At 38.3% G+C, this 20,241-nt stretch overlaps 1 protein-coding gene across 2 annotated transcripts in view; it reads left to right on the forward strand.

Moving 5' to 3' along the window:
* The first annotated feature begins 7,747 nt into the window (after positions 1-7,747).
* Positions 7,748-20,241, forward strand: part of LOC110441030 (ras association domain-containing protein 9-like) — a 38,314-nt gene continuing 25,820 nt past the window's right edge. Inside the window, exons 1-3 of one of the 2 annotated variants that reach the window (XM_021484139.1) lie at positions 7,748-7,997; positions 10,728-10,972; positions 18,526-18,630. The gene's annotated coding sequence lies outside the window, so the exon portion shown is untranslated. The remainder of the gene's footprint in view (positions 7,998-10,727; positions 10,973-18,525; positions 18,631-20,241) is intronic. The other variant, XM_021484134.1, reaches the window with a different exon arrangement.

Consider the following 20,241-nt stretch of genomic DNA (forward strand, 5'->3'; position numbering starts at 1 on the left):
CAGTATATATAGCCGTCTTTAGGACAATTCGAACATGAATATTGCGACAGTATATATAGCCGTCTTTAGGACAATTGCGAACATGAATATTGTAGCAGTATATATAGCCGTCTTTAGGACAATTGGAACATGAATATTGTAGCAGTATATATAGCCGTCTTTGGGACAATTCGAACATGAATATTGCGACAGTATATATAGCCGTCTTTAGGACAATTGCGAACATGAATATTGTAGCAGTATATATAGCCGTCTTTAGGACAATTGGAACATGAATATTGTAGCAGTATATATAGCCGTCTTTAGGACAATTCGAACATGATTGTTGTAGTTGTATATTGCCTCTTTTAGGATAACCGAGAACATGGAAACTAGCATTATGTAGCCAACTTCTGGAAAATTGAAAACATAAACACCGTAGCCGCTATTGAGACAATTTAGGACATGATCGTTGTTAAATCATATTTCTTCTGCAAGGATGAACGTAAAAGACACACATGTCATATCACTTATACCAATTGGTAATGGATACATCATGCTAAAACTGAATGACACTGCACCATACAGCTTGATGCAGGGGCCAAAACGATGGCAATCCGAATTGTTCTAAACTATCGTTAAAACAGAAGGGACGGTGCGTTTAACCTGTTTATTATATGATTTCACAAATAAAAGGAGTACAGATTACCTTTATGAGTACAACAACACAGAGGAGGTTGTCTTGTGGCTATCAAGGTCACGGCAAACTTTTGGGACTAAAGAATCCGGCAGTAGAGTCTACCAGTTTGTACTTGGACTAAACAATCTGGCAGTAGAGTCTACCACTTTGTACTTGGACTAAACAATCCGGCAGTAGAGTCTACCATTTTGTACTTGGACTAAACAATCCGGTAGTAGAGTCTACCACTTTGTACTTGGACTAAACAATCCGGCAGTAGAGTCTACCACTTTGTACTTGGACTAAACAATCTGGCAGTAGAATCTACCACTTTGTGCTTGGACTAAACAATCCGGCAGTAGAGTCTACCACTTTGTACTTGGACTAAACAATCCGGCAGTAGAGTCTACCACTTTGTATAATGAGAGATGAACGTAGAAGACAAACATGTAATTAAAGCATACTACATTTGATTTACGTTTACAATACAACTGTTTTGTCCTTCTTGATCAGATATTGCTTCTAAGTTTGAAGGTTTAAGTATTTTTTATCATTGTTGTTCATATTTGTAAGCAATAGTATGGGTTATGTACAGTGTAGATAATTATAATCAGCATACAAATAGTACAATAAACAGTTATAAATAGTGTAAATAGGTCGTTACGTCACTACAGAGCATCGGTCTTCTTAACAGCAAGTCTGATATACTTAGGTAGGTTTACTATTTCGTTTGTCTTATTTGACGTCTACAGTGCTGATTACTTAAATACGTCTTTTCTATCTTTTAATTGACACGAACACACAATCTACGTTTACGTTCAATATTTATATACCGCCAAGTCATCATAATACACCCGTACCCCTATATCCTCTGTTGACTTCCTTTTTATACCTGGAGTTGAATACTTCACCACACTTAAGAAGGGTGAACAATTACAACACTGTTTTGATTGTCGTGTCAAAATACTTCAAACATGCGCGTGGACTACAGGTAAAATATTGACATGCTAGGAAATGGTAACCCCACAACACTCCAGACCAGGTAAGATCGACGAGAGTCACTACTTTATTGAAAAGTACATAACAGGGTAAGTTTAATATGTTAAGGCATATTTCATCGCCAAACGGTAAAATGACATTTTGTGTATGACTAAGTTTTATTGATGACACGGCAAGGTAAAAGCTAAGGTTATAAACCACACGTCCGGCGTCCGAGCCTCTTTTACCAGACCGGGTTATTAAACTGGATTTCTCCGTTGACACTTATGCATTTATTTCAGGTGAAAAAGTCAATCGACTCTCACACCCCATATGACCCCGTATCGTAATTGAATATAAAACTGTAAAACTTTGATTGATATCACTGACACGAGTTCCATGAGCTCTCTAAAATATTTCAATATTAACAAAATCATTTGATATACATAGTAATTTATCAAAATTTCTTCCTGCTCCTATGATATTGAATAATTCTGTTTTACTATTAAACGAGGGACTGTCAACCAACCAGTTCGTTCAAGTACTTTTACATCAGGTTTAAATAGATTCTTAATTGATTGACCCTACAAACACAGCTAAAATAATGTTAGAATCCTCGCACATTGAGCATTTCTACAGTTAAACACACTTGCTCAGGTCACAAAGGTATACCTTGGTGTAACAATTCTTCTTATATGGCCTGTTGTCCAGACACATAAATAAATATAAGTTGAAACACCACCTCGTTAGTTGTCCTAGCAGGACCAGAAAGACTACAGGCAAAATGTTAACAGTGAGTAATGGCGGCTTGCCTAAAACTCGAACCATTTTAAAAGAACATAAGTACGAAGGTAGGGGGTGGGGGATGCTTAAATGAGGAAAGACACAGAAAAGAGGCGAAATTTCTCGAATCTCGATCATTGTGCATTAAAGTGTCTTTTTTTCTTCTCAAAGCTCGCGATAGTTTCCATGAGGCACTGCAAATGTATAAAATGAAATTCAAACTATGACAATGAACGGCTATCCTTTATTTAAACTTCTTTAAAAGACCTCAATTACGTCACACGTGCTTGTTCATTTCTCTTTCAGCTGTAAAGCTACTCGCGTAATTGAGAACCAGCTCAGTAGGTAGGATATATTACGAAATAAAGGGACAAATATTTGTGGCTTCAATTGTAAACATTTCGGACAATGGTCACGACCTCAGTCGTGTAACAAACGGCACAACGCAAAGAGATCGGAAATTAAACAGTCACCCTAATAAGGCCATGTTATTATACCAGGCCATTGCTTTGTTGGCTATTTCGGTGAAATGAGATATTCAAACCATTTAAAGCAAAGAATGGATGTGTTATAATTGCGATTACGGGCATTTAACTCCTTTGGTTACAACAGCAGGTATCGGCCAGTTTGTCAGTGTCAGATTGACCATGCTTACACACCAGACCATTGTCCAGAAAACCGACTCGTCTGTTTAGGTATGATTCCTAAAGATATATGAAGGGCCTCAGCGAGTGTGCTGCAACTTACACAAGGCAGTGTAGTGACATTATGAACGGACTTATATTACCTTCTAATCACTGTATATGTTGATAAAAGTAATGTTCATGAAATGGTAAGCATCGACATTACACTATTCAATAAATGATAACTTGCCCAAGTAAAGTTCAAAATCAGATGGCTTCAAACTCAAAAGTCGTCCTCGATCTCGGCTGTGGACAAGATAGCCCCAGTCTGGTCATGGATCAATGTTAGTGTGTGCTTTAGCCACCTTTTTAACACCAACTATGTGAGTGTCGAGCTTGTGTGAAATTAATTTCAGTAATGAGAAAAGGTTTTGAACAAAACATAATGGATGATACGTCTGGATTTCTCCGAAAGGGCCGATCTACCATTGACCATATTTCGAAGATAACGTCAATTATCGAGAATAGACAACTTAAAAAACTGTCTACGTATACAGCCTTTATACGACAGTATATATGACATGACAGTATAAACAGGCCTTTGTTATTTCGTAAACTAAATAAACTAGGAATTACTGGTAATCTCTTTTCAGCTATAAAGTCATTATATAAAAATGTACACGGCTGTGTGAGAGTAAATGGATTAAGTACTGAGTGGTTTGACGTCACGTGCGGTTTAAAACAAGGGTGTACTTTATCACCGATTTTATTCAACTTGTATATCAATGACCTTATAACATATTTGAATAGTTTAGGGGTTGGTATAGAGGTAACGGAGCGTAAAATATGTGCCCTACTCTATGCAGATGATCTGGTGGTCATTGCTAGTACTGAGCGTGGTCTCCAGTTATTACTAAATGGTCTAAATACTAGGTTTGAATCCAATAAACTTCATATTAACGCTGATGAGTCGGCTAATGTACATTTCCGTCCAACGTCTGTACTAGTCGGTGATAGTATTTTTACTTGTAGGAAGCTAGCCCTAGAAATACGTAGCCAGTATACATACCTGGGTCTTACATTTACGGAACACTTGGATTGTAATGTAACGGCAAATGTTAATAGCTAAGTTTAAATCAATGGGAGGTACTATATAAAACCTTCACAAAACTGCATGAGAGTACAGTGTGGCCAGTAATTAGTTATGGTGCTGCTATATGGGGTACATTCAAAATCGCGCGTTGGATTTTATCTAGGCCTTGGTCGTTATGCGCCTAACGTAGCTGTTAGCGGGGACAGGGGTTGGACACCAGTAATAGTTAACCAATGGCAAGCTGTTTTTACACATTGGAGTCGTCTACATAATCAGCCGGATACTAGATTGAATAAGGCTGTATTTACATGGAATGGGCATATGGGTGACCACCGAAAATGTCCAGACTCCGGGAGCTAGGCTTGGATAACTATAGCACAGGTCAAATTCATAGTATTTTTTTTTTTTACTTAAGGACGTTAAGGTCCGTGGCTTGAAAATGTTTATTGAAAATTGGAAAAGGGAACTTAAACGGCCCGGAGCCAAAAAATAAATGTGTTTCTGGGGGTAAAAAACTACGTACGAACAGGTTTTAAGATTAATTATGAGGTAGAAAAACATAACATGTTAGTAATGCCTAAATACCATCGTAGTGCGCTAGCTAAGTTTAGATGTGGGGTTGCACCGATACGCATCGAAACAGGCCGGTATGAGAGAATATCTTTGAGTGAAAGAAAGTGTTTCGCGTGCAAAAGCGTGGTAGAAACAGAGATTCATGTTTTAATAGAATGTAACTTGTATGATGATCTCCTAGTCTAGTGCAGGAGGCCAGTTATATAACAAGTGATTTGTACAATATGAGTAAAGATGAAAATTAAGTTTTAATTCTAAGCAACCCTTACTTGGCGAGGTCCTTTGCCAAAACCTGTTTTAATATTCTTAATCGACGTCGCAACTTGCTCTGTAATTAAGTAGTAATGTGTCTTTTAATTATTTTAATGTTTTTGTATTGGCAAAACTTTATTGATTATGTGAATGTGAGCTCTATGCAAAGTGTCCTCTGTGCTTATATTGGTAAAAGCCTATTTGAGCACGTGTTGTATGGGCTCTATATATCACACACGGTATTTATCCAGTTATCTATCTGTACATGTTTGTACGATATTTGTTTGGCCATGGGATGGGGGATGGGCGACATGTCGGTAGGGATTGGCGGCCCAACCATTCTCGTTCATCTCACATCTAGGCCCAAATTATAACACGTCCTTTACGTTTTTGCCAATTGTATAACTCTTACTGTTAGCTTTTAATTTATAAGTATGTACATAATTGTAATACTTTTACAGTCTAGAGTGATAGGGGAAGAGCGAGTGTCTCGTAAGTCTAATATAGTAGACTGGATGTAAGGGTGAATGAGCAGACATATTTTAGAGATTGTCTCGGTACTCATCTAATGACATACTGTTGGTCCTGCCACGTTTAAATCAATGCTTCGTTTCACCACAAATATATACCGTGATTCCAGCAACGACTTTTACTCCATTTTGAAATCTTTAACTGCAATTTTCTCTATCATTATAGAAAGGTGAACAGTTAAGATTCCATACCTTGTCTTGTTGGTTCTGTTGATGAGAGAAAGTGATCGTACATCTCCTAGTCATCTGCCATGTCAATGAAAGAGTCCAAGTTTCGGAGCAAAGCCGTTAACTTAAACAATAGATAGTATAGTTATATATAATTCGTCTCTGTTGCTCTTCGACTGCTTCTTGTTCTTGTCAGCTGACTTGTGCCTGATAATACCGCTAGTTTTTAGTGCCATTACATGTTCTTGTTTGCATATTCCGTCTTTGCGTATTGCAGAGTTATCTTCTCTTGTGAGCAGGTATTAATTGTTACGTCATTGGTTTGTGTGAAAAAATTACGGCGTTTTCTCAACAAATGACGTAACAATCAATACCTGCTCACAAGAGAAGACGCAAAGACGGAATAAACGACAGGTGAATCGACCGTCCTTTCGCACATCTTCTTCATCTGTTTTTAAATAGCTTTGCCCATTTTCTTACCTCATTTTGATACACTCGATGGCAATTTTCATTTCAACCTTCTATAGAAAATCTCTTTTGACATCAAGGGTTGTATACTTAGAAAGAACACGTAGCAAATCACAGCAATATGGTGTAGTAGCGATACCTGTACGCCCTGATTCGAATCTTTAATTATCTTTTGACATTCCAGGTACAAGGCAACCCGCTGTTTCTCTGCCAATGACAGATATTGTAAAATCAGTTTGGCAATTGGATGCAAAATAATTGTAATTGTTTTAAGAATTTGAAATTTTATTTCATAACCCCAAAAAGCATGCCAGGGCTAGATCCGCCCATAAAGACGAAATATTGATTGGCAAACAAGCTAATTCCAGAGTGGTGTGTCCAATTATTTTCACTATAGAAAAATATAAGCAAAATAAAAAACAATCATTAACAACTGTTGATACATGAAGCGAATACGTAAGTGGCAGTCGCCAACTTTTGAAATGTTAAAAGTCAACGACATCGTTTGTTGTGCTTCTTGTGATCTTTCTTTCGCCTTCAACTAAACGTGGTTAGCTATTGTCTAACTATCCAATATTAAAGGTTTGCGTAAGGTTTTGTTTTGTTAGGAGTTTAACGTCCTCACAACAGCCAGGGTTCTATGAGGGCGGTAGTCTGTTGAAGGGTTGCATACATTAAAAGTTGTTACATATTGATTGCAATTGTATAGATAACGTACTAACCGCTTTGTGTATGAACATCTCGACAAAATACATTACCCAAGTTTAAAAATTCAATATTTTCCTAAAAATGCAGAAAAATCATAACTCTCGGTTCCTCGTGATTAGGCTTTATCTACATGCCATCGAGTCAAGTCGTTTTTGAAAAACCCCATCAAAATGGCTATTTGACAAATAATGAATGCTTTAGTCTGCGTTCTTTTCCTAATAAAGACGATTTATTCGGCAGTGGTATAAACGAAGTACCAGTCCAGAAATACTTTCGGGAGAAGTATCATAATAGCGGAACGCATTTTCAAGTAGTTTCCTTCTCTGTCGTGATGTTCGTAAAGACTGTTAATTCACTGTTCTTGCATCCATTAAAAGCTGCATAGCTCGTATATTTCTTAACTTGTACTAGATATGAATTAAAAATATATAAAGTCACTTTGATCATTTTGCAGGGCTCAATGATAGAAAGTACTGTGATGTATATCAATCAGCCGCATAATAAAAGACGTGTTCCTGCAATGTGACATCATTATTAGGAGGCTATAATTAATAGAAAAGTGGATCTTCCAATGGTTTATCTTGATTTAGATAACTACTGACATCTATCATAAAACATGGATACCCAATATCTAAGATATCAAGTAATGAGTTGTAGGAGAAATGGGTCAGTCAATCAGTCTGGAACCCACCCGCTACATGTACGCCTATCGTAGATTTGTCGGAAGAGGGGGTTGAATAACACTATGTAACCCTACCCTCAGACATAACGGGCAGATCTCAGCATTATCCTTTTCACACGTTTATCGTATAGGAACGTCTTATCAGCATGGGCTATTTTTACCTAATTTAAATATTTGAATAAGTTTTAAATCCTTGTAGAAATGTAATAGCCAGGTGAGTTATGACTTACGGTAGAGACGTGTGTTACCTGTGATTGTGTTACCTGTATCAGGGTAAGGTACACCGGTATCGGAGAGTATAAACCGAGTGGCTGTGGTATGGGGAAGGCGGAGGAGATAGTAAGACATACCGCCAAAGTGTTCTACTCACGTAGGGAAGTACCACAGACGTCAAACACGTCTATTGGGAGTATATGTATTTGAAGAGAACGTTTTAAGAGTGTCTACTCAAAGTTGGATATATTTCTCTGATCAAGAACAGGTGAGTTGTATAAGAAAACGCTGTACTACATTTGTGACGTTGTTTATTTCAATGTCAAACTCTTTTTGACTTCGTAGACTATTAATTGGCCTGTTGATTCTGTAAACATAAAACAGGAAGGCTCGTGTGGTAAAGATTATGTAAAATGTTCCTATCCGAGCTAAGGGTTGGGTATAAAATAGGTATTACCTTAATATTTTCGTGTGGTTTTGAAATTATACTAGTAATATATTTGACTTTTTCTGTTGAAGATTTAGTGGTTATGTTCTTTTCTCGCTAAGTTGCTTTAGAACATTTTATTTGAAACAAGATATAGGTATCATTTAAACGATATGTTAGCTGATTAAAAGATTAACAGTTTTTAAAAACATTGCTCACTAGTTTTTCTGGAAATACAATATCGCAGATGTTGTTTCTGGGTCTCTACTGACTATGCCAGGTAATGACGAAATCCTGTCGCCTATATCTAGCAATGACGTACAGGAAAGTATCGGAAATATGATCCAACAAAAGCTCATCATATGTATCATTTTTTAACGTTAGACTAGTCAGGTGATATTAATAGGACCATATACCGTGAATAATTCACTCAAAGCCAAATCAAAACACCCACATATTTTTTCAATTCAAAATCGTTTGCCTAAATTCCATTCAATTTTTCATTGACTGATCCATTATTTATTTACTCAGTGACGGTGTATACATATCTCAAGAATTTCAATCCTGAATGTTGAGCAACTTAATTGAAATAGTATAAATCATACGATACAATGTTCGCCTCGTTTTTACCCAACATCTTACGCCTTCTCACACTTCACTTACTCTGTTAAGTACAGCTGTCAACTGGAGCGAGAAACGCTGGAAAGTTGGAGCGTAATTGGTGAGCTTTCACAAGACCTTGCTTCGTAAATTGTTCTTAATCGTCGATATAATTTACCCATACATGTCAACAAAATCACTTCCTAAACGCTTAGTTCGTCCCTTGTATTTATTTATCGGTAAAATGTGCTATAGCGCACTGTAATGATAAGCTCGTGTGACTTTTCAGACGGTTTAAGTGTCGGTAGATGTTCTACTAGCTCTATGTAACATTGGCGAGGTAAGTAAGATATCTAGTCACATTGAATTGATTATCTTTAAATTCCGTTCACACTATAATACACTGTATTAAACTCGGCATATTGGGATTCAAATGAAATGTTATTGATCTATATCATGAATATGTCTCTTACAGATTGTCGAGGGTATAAACTTAGCCGTCTCATACAAGGTTTATCTTTGCTTGTTAAGGGGAATAGACCTGCTATAGTTCACTGTTTGTTATGCGTTGCGAATAACTCGGTATTCCTCTAGAATCGGGTTGTATGTATGAGATAGAAGTTTACATTCGGGTATGAATTTGTAATTAAATCGTTTGCTGAAAAAAACTCGGGAAATATGTAAATATTGTTAATCCTCGACGGATGAAATCTCTCTCTTCATGTGTTTGACATCATGTTTCCGTTTTTCTAGTCGCGCGTCGATCGTGTATAAAATGTGTACAGTATACCATCCTTGTGATAATAGCCCACTTTTAGACCATATGATAACAAAACGTTATTCCTTCCTTTCCTGTCTCGGACAATGTGAATACAACATTCCCTCTCTATTGTCATGATCCACTTAAAATCATTCTTAGTTCCATATAATGTGGCCAAGGTACGGAATCCTTAGTTTTTGCAACCCCTTCGATCCACCATACGGCGTCGAGGAAGAGCCGGGTCAAACGTCAAAGCGACCGTGATCAAAGAGAAATGAAGAGGTCAATATTAAGTAGATCGCGTTGAAGCTTTGAAATACGATTGATCAGTGATATTAAGTGTCGGTGTCTCATATATAGCCCCTCCCTGTGGTGTAATATTAATATCAAATTAATTCTTCAATCAAGTATTCACATACAACGGAATTCTTATGTATTTGTGAGGATAAACAGAATTTGATTGGTCATTCTGGACAAATTTTTCGGAAGTATTTAACACGGTAAAAACATGTACTTTCACAAACTGAATCACCGAAATAATGTTTTCCCATGCAATGCCTTTCAAGATTAGTCAGTTTTTCTTAAGAGTTAATACATCAGAAATTCTCAAAGCTTCTGATCACGATGATAATTTTGTCAGTGATTATATAAACATTATGTAAAATATTTTTTTAATAAAAGTTGAGGAACCTAAAGACATTCGATCAAGAAACTCTTGACTCTTGACTCATCAACGCCTATTTATGCTCAATACGCCTTTAGTTAGTTATCATAAAAGTGGGAGACTCGTCTAATCGGCAAACTTCTCGAAGTAGAAAAATTGAAATATATTTACTCATTCATATATAACTTACAAACTATGTTTCCCCTCTCATCCCAATTCTTGCCTTCTGTCCCTCTAACCACAGATCGTCTAAACTAGGTTGCCCCCTTACCCCAATCATTGTCCTCTATCCCTTCAACAGGGGAACCCTTCTCATCCCTATTCCTGTCGTCCGTCCCTTCTACCACATATCATCTAAACTAGGTCACCCCTCTCATCCTATCCTTACAATCTGTGCCCGTTCCCATTGCTTTTCGGCAATAAAACATTTTTGAATTTATTGGATGAAAAGTTTTCTTTTCCAATCTCTTTGTAATGTTTTGACTTGTTAAGCGCAACTAAAATCAAGACAACTCAGTACTTTATATTGACACCATTTCTGTCAAAGGTTATGGTACTACGAACTTGGTGACATGAAAACTTAGACGATGTTAAGAAAGAATTAGACATCGGAAGGGTTTAGATCAACAGATGACAAAAAGAGTAGAACGCAAGAAAGCTCCGCAAATTTGTCCTGCAATTTTAGCAAAGTGAGACCAAAGATCCTGTCTCACTAGACGCTGACTGGTGTTTGATATCACTGTGGCACTGTGTGAAATGGGGGTGCACTCCGTGGGGGACCAGTTAGGAAAGGTATCAAAATACAAACAGTGTCTGGATTCTCAGGTCCAAGTGGCGACGAGTACGTGACTGACATGTCCTTACTGATATGTGTACTACAGTATATACTTTTACATGAGAGATGAACCGATTCCATCGGACACTGAGAACACCATGCCACAATTAGAGAACACAATGCCACAATTAGAGAACACCATGCCACAATTAGAGAACACCATGCCACTATAGAGAACAACATGCCACATAAGAGAACACCATGCCACTATAGAGAACACCATGCAACTATAGAGAACACCATGTCGCAATTAGAGAACCCCATGCCGCAATTAGAGAACCCCATGCCACTATAGAGAACCCCATGCCACTATAGAGAACCCCATGCCGCAATTAGATAACACCATGCCACTATAGAGAACACCATGCCACTATAGAGAACACATGCCACTATAGAGAACCCCATGCCACTATAGAGAACCCCATGCCACTATAGAGAACACCATGCCGCAATTGGAGAACACCATGCCACTATAGAGAACACCATGCAACTATAGAGAACACCATGTCGCAATTAGAGAACCCCATGCCGCAATTAGAGACCACCCTGCCCCTATAGAGAACACCATGCCACTATAGAGAACACCATGTGGCAATTAGAGAACACCATGCCGCAATTAGAGAACACCCTGCCCCTATAGAGAACACCATGCCACTATAGAGAACACATGCCACTATAGAGAACCCCATGCCACTATAGAGAACACCATGCCGCAATTGGAGAACACCATGCCACTATAGAGAACACCATGCCACTATATAGAACACATGCCACTATAGAGAACACCATGCCACTATAGAGAATACCATGTCGCAATTAGAGAACACCATGCCGCAATTAGAGAACACCCTGCCCCTATAGAGAACACCATGCCATAATTAGAGAACACCATGCCACAATTAGAGAACCCCATGCCATAATTAGAGAACACCATGCCACAATTAGAGAACATCATGCCACTATAGAGAACACCATGTCGCAATTATAGAACACCATGCCGCAATTAGAGAACACCCTGCCCCTATAGAGAACACCATGCCATAATTAGAGAACACCATGCCACAATTAGACAACACCATGCCACTATAGAGAACACCATGCCACTATATAGAACACATGCCACTATAGAGAACACCATGCCACTATAGAGAATACCATGTCGCAATTAGAGAACACCATGCCGCAATTAGATAACACCCTGCCCCTATAGAGAACACCATGCCACTATAGAGAACACATGCCACTATAGAGAACACCATGCCGCTATAGAGAACACCATGCCGCAATTAGAGAACACCATGCCGCAATTAGAGAACACCCTGCCCCTATAGAGAACACCATGCCACTATAGAGAACACCATGCCACATTAGAGAACCCCATGCCACGATAGAGAACACCATGCCACTATAGAGAACACCATGTGGCAATTAGAGAACACCATGCCGCAATTAGAGAACCCCATGCCACTTTAGAGAACACCATGCCGCAATTAGAGAACACCCTGCCCCTATAGAGAACACCATGCCACTATAGAGAACACCATTCCGCAATTAGAGAACACCATGCCACTATAGAGAACAACATGCCACATAAGAGAACACCATGCCACTATAGAGAACACCATGCCGCAATTAGAAAACCCCATGCCACTATAGAGAACACCATGCCGCAATTGGAGAACACCATGCCACTATAGAGAACACCATGCCACTATAGAGAACACCATGCCGCAATTGCATTGTTGTGTCAATGAATGACAAACCAACCTAACGATAATCTTGACTGCTCTTTGTCACGTTGAACACGGTGACCAAACACACCTGTTTCCGACAACGTCAGGAATGATGCTATACTCTGATTGAAATAGACACAAATAGTTATTGCTATTCAAGACACAGTTATAGGATAAGCCACATTTTTTACAATTTTACGTATTATGTAGCCAATAAACCTTCCTGGGCAGTTCATAAGTGTAATATAATTTTGTCATGACGTAAATATAGATCTATGACGTACGTGTTCAGCGACACCTTCGCGATTGGATTATATTTAAGTCTAATCAGACAGAATGAAGTTGATTAACTAAGATTTAATGCTTTGGTTGTTTGATAATGTACATCAGCTCAGTTTGTTTTTTATTGTAAATTTACAGTTCATAGCCACAGATACCATTAGAGGATATATGCTGATCTCAGTTCGAGCACGTAGCATTGATCGTTATATAATTTGGTCGGATGTCGGCACGCCGAGGGTATAGACCCGAGACAGATCGATCTCCAATTATTTCGCAAGCAGCGAACTGTTTCACCCCATTACGACAACCAACGAGCTGTTCATCTTGATAGCTATTTGATAGAGCCATCGTCCATCACGACCTGGTCTCAGATATCGCCTTGTCCGCGGGAACACGTAATTCTTACATTAATCACACTGGTCAAAACAGGGCTACACCTAATGGGCGTAAAATGGTACTGATGGTCATCGATGGTGATTGTGTGACTAACAAGGTCATTGTCGAGCCGTAGCAGGTGCGCGTTAGACCACCTTGTCCGGTACGCTCCTACAATTCCTCCGGTCCCTCCCACCCATATTGTGCGCGACGCTAATGTTGGTAACACATCGTTTAAATGTCTTTTTCCATTAACCGGATTTTCTTCTTACCTCTTCGTTTAATTAATATTCACCAACCCATGTCGACTTCTGTAACACTTAATGTCTCAATATCTAAGGACGGGAGAGTAGGGCCACCATCCAATGACGATACATGTAGAAGGGGTAGTATAGGAGGTAGTGGTGATGTGTTATTACAAAATTAATCAACGTGTAACCTAATTAAGTGCATGTTAATAAACTGCCTGTTGTGTGTGTTACACACGGCAAGTGGTTTACCTACATACAGGGAGGTGCCGAAAACTTGCATGTGCGTTCCCGTCTCGCTTTAAACTTCGTGATTAGAAAATATACCGATATCAATGGTTCCAAAGCACGCGATTCGTCGGAAGACTTGACCTTGTCTTGGTTACCTTATAGCTAAAGAACAGAGATTTCTTTTACTTTATTTTTTTTTAAGGGGGAAGATTTGATTCAACCTAGCCGTCTACCGTTTACATGTATAGCTTCCTGGGTTTGCCGTATCATGTCGATATAGAACACAACGTCGATGCCTTACCAGTTAAGCTTAATTAGTTACCTTGACCATATTAAAGGTATTAATGGGTCAAATATTTTTAAAATTCCCAATTTTGTTAAGTCTTTGATATTTAAAATCTAAGCTATTTTGAACATGTTTGAAGATTATGTTAATTATTGGAGATGCAATGTCGTCTTTCCTTCCTGTTAAGAGAGGCGATAAATATGGTAACTCCTTAATCTCTCCTTTAATGGAATTTCGAAACGAAACAAACAGAATCGAGACATATCAGTTTCGACTTGGGATTTCCCAACCGGAGGTGAAATAAGATAAAGCAGGGATAAGAAATTAACAGTGATATTAGAGCGGACAGCTGAAGTATAAGGTAAACAAATGCACACCCACGGCCCAATTGACATAAATAACAACCTATTAGAGTGGCTAGTCCCTTATCACATGCAAAAGCAGGCGTCCAATTCTACACCGTATACATGATACTCGACCCTTCAAAAGGCTCTTACCCTGTCGCTTATGTAATCCTAACCACAAAATTCAGCGAACGCTAACAATACGTTAGGACCTGTTTACTAGATTTATCCGCAATGAACTTCAGTATATAAATGTCCTCAAGCACAGGTGCTTCGTCCAAAGTGAATACGTAGCATTTTAACTTTAGCATGGCGGATTTCCAACCCAAAGGAAAAAGTTGGTGCTTTTTAGACAAATGATAATCCAAGATATTCAAATGTTTCGTGACGATCATGCCAACACTAGAAAATGTAAAACTGGTGTTTATGGTGTATCCAGTTACAGAGCTCGGTTAATTTTTAATTTTACATATACCTGATGTGAAGTACACACATATCCGGCATACGCACCGAAAAACAGTAATGTTGAGAGGATTATCACCGATAACCATCTCAAGTTAATTACCTCGTTTTACTTGATGTAACGATTCAAATCGCTGTAAGTACACAAAGTGTACACAAGTATATTGCTTTGGCAATCATTTTCATAATTTACAAAACGATAAAACGAATCCGTGGTTGTCAACAAACTAATGTATCTGTATCTGATGGTACAAACGTAAACACAGCTTAAACTGTCGACTCATCCTTCTATAACATATACACAAAAAATATCAAAATAAACTGTATTGTAATCCTAAAGTATCCGAGATATACAGACTGTATACAACTAACGACACACTTAAATCTTAAAACCTACGATCAGTGCTACTGGAGCTGTGTTTCTGTATGTGGAGTTGTTTACAAGGATGCGCGTCTAATACACGATCCATAACATCCAACTAACCATCCAGTGTAGAAACAAGTCTATGACTTTGTGAACCAGAAGACCTGATACAAGACTTTGTTTCCAGGAACCACAGTTTTTTTATCGGCAGATCCTGTACGAAACTATTTTTCAAGGGCTTTTGCAATTTTACAGTGTTTGGGACAAAGCTATTTGTCCGAGGCATCTGCATTTTTGCTTCTCCAAACTCCGACTGTTTTAGGCCAGTAGTGCTTAAGAGCTTACCTTGAGGGGTCGTATTTTCCCCCAATAACAGTTTGGGCAAATCTATATTTCAAGAACAAAAACTGAAACGTACGATCTCATATTCCTAGGAACTATATACGGTTTCCATAAGAAATGAGAGCAAGCCCTACATTTAGAGACCTGGTATGTTTTCTATGCATACATACGAACTGGAGCATTCCTATATCACGTTAAGCCGTGACGATTTACGCAGGAACATTCGGTGCTCCTTGTATGCACAGTTCACGAAGGTCGTGTAGTCTTTCAGACTCCTCGGGACTTTTGTCCTTACATGATGAATGACGTTAATACAGGTGTTCTGTGTTCTCACGATAGTGTCTTTGACGGTGTCTTTGTCCCTCTCCCCCAGGAGGATTTAATTCTTGTCTATATCTATGTGCATTCAAATTGCGTCTGTTGTGACGAATCTGTGTAGCCATGTTGCCGTGTATGTATCGCGTGCTAGGACCACAAAGCGCCACTATAATTCTACATTAAATATGTAAAAGTACATTCATGGAAACGTAACAGGTTTTTTTAAGATAGAAACGATTACATTGACCTGATGGTGATCGTATCTAGGGCAGTGCAGGGTTGGAAGGCGATTGTATCGTTCGTCATAAATCTCGGCGACCCAGTAAGCCGGCCATTTAACAAACAATTAACCTCTATACATAGCAAAGCAGGTAACATCACACTAACCAACCAGAGCTAATGACCGTTAATAATCACTGATGGTATCTTAACGTTTATAAACATCTAAAAACAAATATAATTGGTGACTAATCAGTTCATAGTATTTAAATTTTTAAATAAAACGGTTTAATACTATACAAATGTTAATGTTAAATAACAACAAAGAAGTACGTGTATGATACTTTCTGGTTATCACAGCCAGAAATTAATTGTACTCGGTATTATTTTACAACAATGCTTTCATTCATAACTAAGAGACATGCATGGTATTAAGTTGGCATGAAATTCCGATGATGATTAAAACAACCGTTGATAATTCGAATTTTGCGTTTGTTTCAAATCGAAAAATCACGTGATGCGGATTTATCGTCCTTGATATGTAAAGTAACACCGCTGCGGAACTTAAGTTAAGATGTCGATACCTATGGAGGAGAAATGAGTGTATAATTTGACAGCTGGCTCCATCGATTGACTTGGTTACGTTTTCAATTGTGAAGGCTTATAGTGTCACACTTTGCATTACTAGAACCGTGTGCATATATGCAAATCTGCACCCATCTGTGTCCTTTCTCGTCTCTCTGTACCGGACGTTACGTCATCAGTAAAGTTCCAACAGCCAATCACAGCAGCCAGACCTGGCGAAAACTGATTAATCTGATTTTGATTTGTTTGTAAGGTTATCAGCGCTCGTAGCGAGACAGTTTTAATGTTTATAATCACGTTACATCTCAGTTATAATCTAGATTTCTTAACTGTGCGTCCGACGTTACAAAGGACCTTCGGGCTTATTGCTATAGCGTATATAACACGTCTCTGATAGGATCTTGTGAAATAGAATTAGTGGCAATTCAGACCCAGTGGAACGATAAATCACATTTCATGCATAGACTTAGAGAGTAGGCTTGTGTAAATATTATCACGGGGAATTTAAATTTAATTTACGACTCTCGTTTGTGAATATGTTATATTTTACAACGGTTGGAAAGCTACGATATCTTATATGCTCTGATTCAGGAAAGGGGCCTACGAGTATACTCAAGATATTACAGCCCTGAGATAAATTCACCAACCAAAAATGTTGTTACAAAACCTGCAAGGAATTTGACACGTGAATGTATTCCAATCGAAAACAAATCGATATATTTTTGGCATGGAGCAATCGAGGGCGTGACGTCAAATCAAAATTAGGACGGAAATTCCCATATTGTTTCCGTTTGACGTATGTCATTTTTCTACAAACATGACTATCCGTTATGTGCGGGGAAATAAATATAAAACAGTTTGTTTGTTTGTATCATGAACTGAAAAAATCACCCATATGTTTTGTAAATGTGGGGAGGAAAGGGCCACCGCGTGTCAGGGAATATGGTTAAAACGGAACTGTATGGTATAGTATCACATATTTTCAAGAAAGGTACATTTGAATCATTACATAAATCTGAAGCATTGTATTCCCTGTGATAAAAGACAACGCATATCCATTTACACCCTCTGTACGCTCCAATTAAGACATTGCTTATCAGCAATATCCTTGTCAGTCCGTACGTGTACATATTTCGAACTCTTGTTCTCAGAATACTGTAGGGTCGAGTAATACTCAGGATGTAATTGTTCCTTGTTGATAAATGCACTTTAACCGTTGCAACATTGAAACCTAAGCAGTCCCAATTTCAGTCACTTTTTCGTGGCAAGTCAAAGGTCAAACGCATTTTCCGCCCTTTATATTAGATACATTTTCTTCTGAAGTCAATGATATGACTATTAAGGAAAATGTGCATCATGTCTGCAAAATTTTTCTTGGAATAATTTCATTATTTTACGTTTAGCCATTTTCGAGACATGACGAGCGAGTCTGTAAAAGTTTGGTAAAGAACAAGAATTATTTCATTTGAATAGCTCATCAAATATTGATACCGCTCATAGGGAAGAACTGAAAATAGTGTAAATGGGGAAAAGACATTTATCTTTTATGGTGAATAGCAACAACATTGACTGGCGCAAAATTAACGGGAAAATGGAGAAATGCACGAAATATAGGAGAGAAATGTCTTACGACGTTTAATTTGGCACGGAGTAAAACGCATTAATTCTACATTCTAAACACAGGTATATTTTGAAAACTTCCTGATTGTTTTATATTGCAGTGTTTGACGCTATCCTGATTTGCTCGCTACCGTGATTTAACTGAGATTGAACACTGATCTTGTCACCTGACCTCGGCGACCTCTAGAGTGCCACGTGACAGCATGGTGAGTATCCCGCTGGGAGGGTAACAAAGTGGGGTTCGGGGTTTGTCCACTTACAATGGAAAGGTGTAATGGGAGGGTATAATACAGGCTAAAAATCCGCAAGGTTTACCTCGGGACGATGATTGCAATTTGATGTTCCTCGTAAATCACCTTATCCTGTCTGATATAGAAATAGGATTTGTATAAAACAGAGTGATATACATATGACATAGCCAGAAAGCTATGTGTTTGATAGCGTGTTGTCTGTTGAGTCGCTCACATTTAACAGTTTTATGACTCGTAAAATAAAAAGAATGAAAAACAATCCATAGCCCAGTAACATAAAAATACTATGTTATGCCCATCCATTTCAACGCTCATGCCAAAATGATCCTATGACCTCATCATGGTGGACTGTGAACGTCACTTCCTGTTCGTCATTGTCACATAATTACGGATTTTGCCATGATAGATTTGTTGTCTCCTATACATAGTTCATTCAGTTGCCTTTATCCACGATATGGCTCTTGTATCAGTCAACAGTTGCTTTATCTGTTCTCGGTAGTTGGTTTTTATAGTATTCGTTGGTGCTTGTTCCTTAGGGAAGAATCAGCAAGAGCTATTTTTTGTTCATTTTCCCACTTAAGCTACCATCTCAGGTTTGGTAGATATATTATTAAAAGTGGTTCTATATCTAATAAATGTGCATGGCATGGTGTTGTTGTCGTTTAGACCAAATAGTCCTACCAAGTCGTGTTTAGTTTAAGTTTGCTGTACGTACCAAGGTACCGCATTAAAGAATTCCAGCACGACTACCTACATACTGCTAACGATAACATTTGTACAGCTCTTTCAAGTGACCGAATGACCACACCTTTTCGACACCAGATTTGGCCACCTTACGAATGACCATTCACGAGCTAATGACCCTCGTAAAGTGGAAGTTGACAGTACACTTGTAAATATTGACCGGCGTTAAGTAGAGTTAAGCGTTATATTGTTCTCTCGGGCCTGCCTGTGGTGTCGGGTAGTCCTCGGAATAGAGTCAATTGTTTGGAGTAATGGTCAGATATATGTCCCGATTACGTCCCACTGTTGACATAGCACAAGTCCTTGACCATTTCCTGGGATATTTAGATATTTACAGATGTGTGTAATATTTAGACACAATTGTTAATTCAACACTCCAGGTGCGATGTGTACACTTAACCCTGTCCTTAAAACTCCAAACTTTACATAACAAACTGATTTATGACAAATGATGCTCCTTATCTCATAACTTCTGAGACAACAAGCAGTCTGGGTATTATCAAATATCTAATAAATGAAAAGTAAAATGTGTACACTTAAACCCGTACTTAAACCCTTTAAAACATTACATAATCATTTTAAGGCGGTCGTAACAATACCTAGGTCTCCCTGCGGTATCTCGTCTTCTATAACATGTAACAAAGCTCTGATTTTAAGCGGAAAATACAATGAAATTATAGAGCAGTATGTGACCACGTGATATTGTCGGACATTGCGCCCTAAACGTAACAATTGCAATATGTGGTCTTAGATGTATTTGGCAAGACTTATTGACCGATTTAGCGTGAAAAAATCCAACTCTAGTAAGAAGTTGACGGCCTG

This window comes from Mizuhopecten yessoensis, unplaced genomic scaffold (genome assembly GCF_002113885.1).
Source record: "Mizuhopecten yessoensis strain PY_sf001 unplaced genomic scaffold, ASM211388v2 scaffold1779, whole genome shotgun sequence".
Taxonomy (NCBI): domain Eukaryota; kingdom Metazoa; phylum Mollusca; class Bivalvia; order Pectinida; family Pectinidae; genus Mizuhopecten; species Mizuhopecten yessoensis.